The following is a 10,009-nucleotide window of genomic DNA, read 5'->3' as shown; positions in this document are numbered from 1 at the left end:
TCATGATTCACAGTGAAAACCAGATCTGTTCATTTTTCTCTTTCATCCAAATTCGGCTGCCGGGAAACTGAATGACTTCACCATAGGAAAAAAATGAATACGGAGAACATGGCGGCTTTATTTATTTATTTACAGTTTCTTATTTATTTATTTATTACCAGTTTCTTATATAGCGCACACAGATTCCGCAGTGCTTTACAGAGAATATTTGACCATTCACATCAGTCCCTGCCCCAGTGGAGCTTACAATCTATATTCTATGGTGGGAATAGAACCCATGACCTCAGCGCTGTGAGGCAGTAATGCTAACCATTACACCATCCGTATATAGCACAGCATGTTCTGTTGTGCTTGACAATTGGAAACAACAGTGATAGATCAGACTGGGTAGTAACAAACTGAAAGGTGTAGCTTTGTAAATTAGCTGTATTCTTTATTCGTATTTTCAGCCGATTGTTGGATGTACAGTTGTTTGTGTAGATGATATTTCCGCTGTTATATCCAGTTTCATCATAGCGTGCTGTCCTCCCAACACGTGTGTCTGTCTGATGGTGCTAAACAAAACACACAAAGGCACATCAGATACTGGGCAGATTTACATGTGTCACCCTGCTCCGTCCCCTCTCTGCCCAACGTGTAGTCATTACACCGCTGTCACCTGCTCACTTCTGCTGTTATTACTAAGGGAAAGACAAGCTATCTACAGTAATACAATGCAGTCATCAGTGCAGATTGTGGAGGCCATCGTTATAATGTTAATCGGAGTGCATGGGATCTTAATAAATGCCGCCATCATTGCTGTGTACATCAGACCCTGGAGAAGGATCTCTAGTCTTGGTGCAAGTGGCCAAGTTCTTCTCACTATGGCTCTCACCAATGTCCTCCTGCAACTCTCATTGCTGTGTAACAGCTGTGTCATTTCATTCCAGCTACAAGGAGAAATTAGCACAAAAATAATCTCAGTTGTCCTTTATTTCCTGCTCTTTCTGTACAATATGAGTTTTTGGAACACGGCCTGGCTCTCCATCTGCTACTGTGTGAAGCTTGTCACCGTTACCCACCGGATCTTCCTCTGGGTGAAAATAAGGTTTCCATCTTCTGTTACTAAACTGCTCCTAGGATCAGCCATATGTTCAGTCCTGCTGACTTTGCCCTTTATCTGGACAGCTCACATGACATTTCTACAGAATGGAAATATTACTGACAGGGTTTTTGATTTTACAATGAAGGTGGATGTCACCTATTGTGTGGTGAACATGCTGCTCAGTTACACCCTTCCCTTTACCCTGACTCTCACCTGTATTGGGCTCAGTGTGAGGTCTCTCCTGCACCATGTCTGGAGGATCAGGCAGAACGTGTCCCAGGTCACCTCATCCCCCCAGGACCAGGCGCTTGTCCGGGCAGCTGTGACAATGACGTTGCGTGTGCTGTTGGACCTGACCTTCCTTGTTATGGTTATTGATACGTTTGCTGTGTCGTTTCACCTAGAACCAGCAACAGGAACATTATTCTGGCTTTTTCTACTGTCATATCCATCTGTACAATCTTTCATACTAATGTTTGGAAACCCAAAATTGAGGAGAAGACTCTTGGGGCGAGAATCCAGCTAGTCATTAGATAATGTGATGTATTGTGTTGAGCATTAGATGTAGAACACATTCTTTGTAGCATCAAGCAACAGATAGTTGACAACAACCAAAGTGTGAGATTTATTATTAATGTCATTATATGGAACATTTGAGGGGTTTTCATTTCAATTTATTAAGATTTAAATCAAAAATAAAAAACCTCTTCTAGAAGTACAATAATATTTGCTATCATTGTACAGAGCACTGTTTGTTCATCCCGCTGGTGTACTAGAGTGGTCCGTCTTGGTGCGCTGTTCGGTGAGACAGGAACAAGTGAGTGTCTCACATGTGTGCATGTCCCATTGCCATGAATGAGGCGCGCTGAGATTAAATGCTCAGGCACTCCGGCGGGATGAACAACTGTGGCTCCATCTTGTAATTACTTAAGTATCTTGCTAAAACTGCTTCGTTTCTGGAAAACCCAGGCGGCAGACAGGAACATGAAGTGTAAAATAAGCAGCAGACATCACGTCAGAGTTTATGGAATTACTTATGTTAGATATTGAGATTGATGTAAGAACTGAGCTGAATGGAATGTCTTTCCATGACTGAGAAGCTGCATGCTTGACTCGCATGTATAATGCCAAGTGTTGGATGGAGTGGTGTAAAGTAGTAACGCTGGACTGTGGGGCAGTGGGAACGAGTACTGTGTGTCACGCCTGTGGTCAGATCCTGGCTGGAGGTAACCACAGGCGTAGGGCCTGACTGGTATGTAAAACAAGGTGCATTAATGAGACTGTTGTGCATACCAGGGGGTACCCAGGACAATTACCTTGAAATTGTGACCACAGCAATTAAAAGTAACAAGTCTTTATTATGGCCACAAGTATAGACAGATACAGATGATGGTAAGACTTGGCAGTCGGTATCCCAATATCCAACAAGGTATCACAGGCAGGAGGTCACAAGAATAGTGGTATAAGGCATATAGAGTGTAAGAACACTGATGTAGTCCAGATAATGGGGTACAGCAATACGATGGTGCAGTGTAAGAACAATGGTGAAGTCCAGATAACGGGATACAGCAATAATATACAACATACAAAATTGGGAATTTCCGAATCTCTGGCGCAATGCTTGAAAACGATGGGTCTAAAGATTTTCAGGAGTCTTCACAGTTCTCAAGGGAATTTCTCAAAAAACAAAGAGAAAGGATATCAGTAATGATACTGACTATTCTAATATCAGAAATGGATCACAAGGAGGAGACGAATGGATGGGCTCACGGTAAGTAGCTCTATATACAGGCACGTAGCGGTTTCTTGTCTTTATCTCTCCTTCTTACTTCTTTTCTCTTTTTCTTTCTTTTTTTCTTTTTTTCTTTGTTTTCTTAAGCCGGAGATTTTTTCACTCAGTGGTTAATGTGAAAAATGTAGGAGTAAAGAATCAGGGTTAGTGCATTTGATCAAAGGTTTCTCTAAACACCCCGTGCAGGTAGGAAGTGGTGATGCTCATACCTTACTCACCCGAAAGAAGAGTAAGATACTTATATAAAGGTATATTTGTAAGTGTAGCTAGTATTTATCCAAGGGAAGTATAAAAGTGCGTACCGCACTTACGTGACTGTATGGTAGGTATCCACCCGTAGCGTGTGCTTGACTTGAAATATAGGTTCCGATATCACCGTCGGGACCAGTTTTTCTCAATTGAGGTGTACATACAGTAGGTAAGTGAAAATAGTAATAGAATATTAGTGAGTGAACTTAAATTATTCTCTTATAGCCTCTATATAAAGAGGGTAAGTAGTGGGAGGATTGTGCTTTCAAGATAGGAAAAGGTACTAGTATCGTACCGTGACTCACACTGTGATGTGTGGAGGGGTTCCCAGAAAGGTTTCTTTTAGAGAAGGGATTTCACCGCTTATAGTGTTTATATACATAAATCACATATATACCCCAGATATTTTCAATGAGTTGGAGATATGCGTACTAGAACTTACAATGAAGTAAGTATATTACCACCTATAGCGGTTTCTTTTGCTCAGGATGGAGTCCCCCAAAATATTCTTAGCCGGAAAAAAAAAAATTTCTCTTATTTTTAAAAAAGGTTCTTTATTGTACATAGGGAAAAAATGCATAAAAAATCCTCCATCCAAACAATGGAAGGATCAGGTACAAGTCCCAAATATAGCAGCAGGAGATCCACAATGATCCCAGAAAAATACCAAAAATATATATATTTTTTTTTTAAAGTTAAAAATACATACAGAAAGTCCAAAATTGTCCGGAAATAGATGAAGAAGGTGATGGCTGCTCACACTCCACAGAACTAGTCGACGCGTTTCGGTGTTCAAGAGCACCTTTTTTAAGACATCAATAAGATGGTGCAGTGTAAGAACACTGATGTAGTCCAGATAATGGGGTACAGCAATAAGATGGCGCAGTGTAAGAACAGTGATGATGTCCAGATAACGAGGTACAGCAATAAGATGCTGCAGTGTAAGAACACTGATGAAGTCCCGAAAAAAGGGTACAGCAATAAGATAATAAAGTGTAAGAACACTGATGAAGTCCAGATAATGGGGTACAGCAATAAGAGGGTGCAGTGTAAGAACACTTATGAAGTCCATATAACAGGGTAAAGCAATAACATGGTGCAGTGTAAGAACAGTGATGAAGTCCAGATAACGGGGTACAACAATAAGATTGTGCAGTGCAAGAACACTGATGAAGTCCAGATAACAGGGTACAGCAATAAGATGGTGCAGTGTAAGAAGACTGATTAATTCCAGATAACAGTGTACAGTAATAAGATGGTGCAGTGTAAGAACAGTGATGAAGTCCAGATAACGGGGTACAGCAATAAGTTGGTGCAATGTAAGAACAGTGATAAAGTCCAGATAACGGGGTACAGCAATAACTTGGTGCAATGTAAGAACAGTGATAAAGTCCAGATAACGGGGTACAGCAAAAGAGGGTGCAGTGTAAGAACAGTGATGATGTCCAGATAACGGGGTACAGCAATATAATGGTGCAGTGTAAGAACACTGATGAAGTCCAGATAACAGGGTACAGCAATAAGATGGTGCAGTGCAAGAACACTGATGAAGTCCAGATAACAGGATACAGCAATAAGATGGTGCAGTGTAAGAACACTGATGAATTCCAGATAACAGGGTAAAGCAATAAGATGGTGCAGTGTAAGAACACTGATGAATTCCAGATAACAGGGTAAAGCAATAAGATGGTGCAGTGTAAGAACACTGATGTACTCCAGATAATGGGGTACAGCGATAAAATGGTGCAGTGTAAGAACAGTGATGATGTCCAGATAACAGGGTACAGCAATAAGATGGTGCAGTGTAAGAACACTAATGTGTTCCAGATAATGGGGTACAGCGATAAGATGGTGCAGTGTAAGAACAGTGATGAAGTCCAAATAACGGGGTATAGCAATATGATGGTGCAGTGTAAGAACACTGATGAAGTCCAGATAACAGGGTACAGCAATAAGATGGTGCAGTGTAAGAACACTGATGTAGTCCAGATAATGGGGTAAAGCAATAAGATGGTGCAGTGTAAGAACAGTGATGAAGTCCAGATAACGGGGTACAGCAATAAGATGGGGCAGTGTAAGAACACTAATGTGTTCCAGATAATGGGGTACAGCGATAAGATGGTGCAGTGTAAGAACAGTGATGAAGTCCAGATAACGGGGTATAGCAATATGATGGTGCAGTGTAAGAACACTGATGAAGTCCAGATAACAGGGTACAGCAATAAGATGGTGCAGTGTAAGAACACTGATGTAGTCCAGATAATGGGGTAAAGCAATAAGATGGTGCAGTGTAAGAACACTGATGAAGTCCAGATAACAGGGTACAGCAATAAGATGGTGCACTGTAAGAACACTGATGAATTTCAGATAACAGGGTACAGCAATAAGATATTGCAGTGTAAGAACACTGATGTAGTCCCGATAATGGGGTACAGCAATGAGATGGTGCAGTGTAAGAACAGTGATGATGTCCAGATAACGGGGTTCAGCAATAAGTTGGTGCAATGTAAGAACAGTGATAAAGTCCAGATAACAGGGTACAGCAAAAAGAGTGTGCAGTGTAAGAACACTTATGAAGTCCATATAACAGGGTACAGCAATATGATGGTGCAGTGTAAGAACAGTGATGAAGTCCAGATAACGGGGTACAGCAATATGATGGTGCAGTGTAAGAACACTGATGAAGTCCAGATAACAGGGTTCAGCAATAAGATGGTGCAGTGCAAGAACACTGATGAAGTCCAGATAATAGGATACAGCAATAAGATGTTGCAGTGTAAGAACACTGATGAATTCCATATAACAGGGTAAAGCAATAAGATGGTGCAGTGTAAGAACACTGATGAATTCCAGATAACAGGGTAAAGCAATAAGATGGTGTAGTGTAAGAACAGTGATGAAGTCCAGATAACGGGGTACAGCAATAAGATGGTGCAGTGTAAGAACACTGATGAAGTCCAGATAGCAGGGTACAGCAATAAGATGGTGCAGTGTAAGAACATGGATGTACTCCAGATAATGGGGCACAACGATAAGATGGTGCAGTGTAAGAACAGTGATGATGTCCAGATAACAGGGTACAGCGATAAGATGGTGCAGTGTAAGAACACTAATGTATTCCAGATAATGGGGTACAGCGATAAGATGGTGCAGTGTAAGAACACTGATGTAGTCACGATAATGGGGTACAGCAATAAGATGGTGCAGTGTAAGAACACTGATGAAGTCCAGATAACAGGGTACAGCAATAAGATGGTGCAGTGTAAGAACACTGATGTAGTCCAGATAATGGGGTAAAGCAATAAGATGTTGCAGTGTAAGAACAGTGATGAAGTCTAGATAACGGGGTACAGCAATAAGATGGTGCAGTGCAAGAACACTGATGAAGTCCAGATAACAGGATACAGCAAAAAGATGGTGCAGTGTAAGAACACTGATGAATTCCAGATAACAGGGTACAGTAATAAGATGGTGCAGTGTAAGAACACTGATGTAGTCCAGATAATGGGGTAAAGCAATACGATGTTGCAGTGTAAGAACAGTGATGAAGTCCAGATAACGGGGTACAGCAATACGATGGTGCAGTGTAAGAACACTGATGAAGTCCATATAACAGGGTACAGCAATATCATGGTGCAGTGTAAGAACACTGATGTACTCCAGATAACAGGGTACAGCAATAAGATGGTAAAGTGTAAGAACACTGATGAAGTCCAGATAATGGGGTACAGCAATAAGATGGTGCAGTGTAAGAACAGTGATGAAGTCCAGATAATGGGGTACAGCAATAAGATGGTGCAGTGTAAGAACAATGATGAAGTCCAGATAACAGGGTACAGCAATAAGATGGTGCAGTGTAAGAACACTGATGTCGTCCAGATAACGGGGTACAGCAATAAGATGGTGCAGTGTAAGAACACTGATGAAGTCCAGATAACAGGGTACAGCAATAAGATGGTGCAGTGTAAGAACAGCGATGAAGTCCAGATAATGGAGTACAGTAATAAGATGGTGCAGTGTAAGAACACTGATGAAGTCCAGATAATGGGGTACAGCAATAAGATGGTGCAGTGTAAGAACAGTGATGAAGACCAGATAACGGGGTACAGCAATAAGATGGTGCAGTGTAAGAACAATGATGAAGTCCAGATAACAGGGTACAGCAATAAGATGGTGCAGTGTAAGAACACTGATGTAGTCCAGATAACGGGGTACAGCAGTAAGATGGTGCAGTGTAAGAACACTGATGAAGTCCAGATAACAGGGTACAGCAATAAGATGGTGCAGTGTAAGAGCAGCGATGAAGTCCAGATTACGGGGTACAGCAATAAGATGGTGCAGTGTAAGAACAGCGATGAAGTCCAGATAACGGGGTACAGCAATAAGATGGTGCAGTGTAAGAACAGCGATGAAGTCCAGATAACAGGGTACAGCAATAAGATGGTGCAGTGTAAGAACACTGATGAAGTCCAGATAACGGGGTATCACAGGCAGGAGGTCACAAGTAAAATGGTATAAGGCAGAAGTCCGTTTTTCTCTTCATTAAAAGTCTTTCAGTTGAATAAAAGTGTTCAAGATGTTTTTCGTTGTACATTTATAAAAACGTGTTGCATCATCCAATGCATTTCGTCCCCTAAGGGACTTCTTCAGTAGTTAGCTAAAAACGTACAGAAGTTCTTGGCTGACTGAAGACACCAGGTAACAGGAGAGGATGAGCTGCCACCATTATAAAGTGTGAGTGTACTAATGTCGGCAACTGATGTGGGCACGTGTGTAGGCAGCGCTACTAATGTCAGCAACTGGTGTGGGCACGTGTGTAGGCAGCACTACTAATGTCGGCAACTGGTGTGGGCACGTGTGTAGGCAGCGCTACTAATGTCGGCAACTGGTGTGGGCACGTATATAGGCAGCGCTGCTAATGTCGGCAACTGGTGTGGGCACGCATATAGGCAGCGCTACTAATGTTGGCAGCTGATGTGGGACTGTGTATAGGCAGCGCTACTAATGTCAGCAACTGGTGTGGGCACGTGTGTAGGCAGCGCTACTAATGTCGGCAACTGATGTGGGCACGTGTGTAGGCAGCGCTACTAATGTCGGCAACTGATGTGGGCACGTGTGTAGGCAGCGCTACTAATGTCGGCAACTGATGTGGGCACGTGTGTAGGCAGCACTACTAATGTCGGCAACTGATGTTGGCACGTGTGTAGGCAGCGCTACTAATGTCAGCAACTGGTGTGGGCACGTGTATAGGCAGCACTACTAATGTCGGCAACTGGTGTGGGCACGTGTGTAGGCAGCGCTACTAATGTTGGCAACTGGTGTGGGCACGTATATAGGCAGCGCTGCTAATGTCGGCAACTGGTGTGGGCACGCATATAGGCAACGCTACTAATGTTGGCAGCTGATGTGGGCATGTGTATAGGCAGCGCTACTAACGTCGGCAACTGGTTTGGGCACGTGTAGAGGCAGCACTACTAATGTTGGCAACTGGTGTGGGCACGTGTGTAGGCAGCACTACTAATGTCGGCAAATGGTGTGGGCACGTGTAGAGACAGTGCTACTAATGTCGGCAACTGGTGTGGGCATGTGTGTAGGCAGCACTACTAATGTCGGCAACTGGTGTGGGCACGTGTATAGGCAGCGCTACTAATGTCGGCAACTGGTGTGGGCACGTGTAGAGGCAGCACTACTAATGTCGGCAACTGGTGTGGGCACATGTAGAGGCAGCACTACTAATGTCGGCAACTGGTGTAGGCACGTGTAGAGTCAGCACTACTAATGTAGGCAACTGGTGTGGGCACATGTAGAGGCAGCGCTACTAATGTCGGCAACTGGTGTGGGCATGTGTGTAGGCAGCGATACTACTGTCAGCAACTGGTGTGGGCACGTGTGTAGGCAGCACTACTAATATCGGCAACTGGTGTGGGCACGTGTGTAGGCAGCACTACTAATGTCGGCAACTGGTGTGGGCACGTGTAGAGACAGCGCTACTAATGTCGGCACCTGGTGTGGGCACGTGTGTAGGCAGCACTACTAATGTCGGCAACTGGTGTGGGCACGTGTATAGGCAGCACTACTAATGTCGGCAACTGGTGTAGGCACATGTAGAGGCAGCACTGCTAATGTCGGCAACTGGTGTGGGGACGTGTAGAGGCAGCACTACTAATGTCGGCAACTGGTGTAGACACGTGTAGAGGCAGAAATACTAATGTCGGCAACTGGTGTGGGCACGTGTAGAGGCAGAACTACTAATGTCGGCAACTGGTGTAGGCATGTGTATAGGCAGCACTACTAATGTTGGCAACTGGTGTGGGCACGTGTATAGGTAGTGCTATTATTGTCGGCAACTGGTGTGGGCATATGGTTGCGCAGTGTTACTATAGTCGGCAACTGGTGTGAGCACATGTAAAGGCAGCGCTACTAATGTTGGCAACTGGTGTGGGCATGTGTATAGGCAGCACTACTAATGTTGGCAACTGGTGTGGGCACGTGTATAGGTAGTGCTATTATTGTCGGCAACTGGTGTGGGCATATGGTTACGCAGTGTTACTACAGTCGGCAACTGGTGTGAGCACATGTAAAGGCAGCGCTACTAATGTTGGCAACTGGTGTGGGCATATGATTACACAGTGCTACTACTGTTGGCAACTGGTGTGGGCACTACGTATAAGTAGAGGTACTACTTTCAGGCAACTGGTGTGGGCACGTGTATAAGCAGAGCAACTACTTTTGGCAACTGGTGTGGGTGTTATGTATAAGCAGAGGTACTACTGTCAGAAACTGGTTTGGGTATATGGTTACAAGGTATATTGTGCAAGGGGCATCATGATGTGTGGCATAACGAATAATGTGCATTACTGTGTGTGGTTACTATAATGTGTTAT

Source organism: Crinia signifera, chromosome 7 (assembly GCF_055691185.1).
Source record: "Crinia signifera chromosome 7, ASM5569118v1, whole genome shotgun sequence".
Classification (NCBI taxonomy): Eukaryota; Metazoa; Chordata; class Amphibia; order Anura; family Myobatrachidae; genus Crinia; species Crinia signifera.
Note: the sequence above shows the minus strand (reverse complement) of the source record.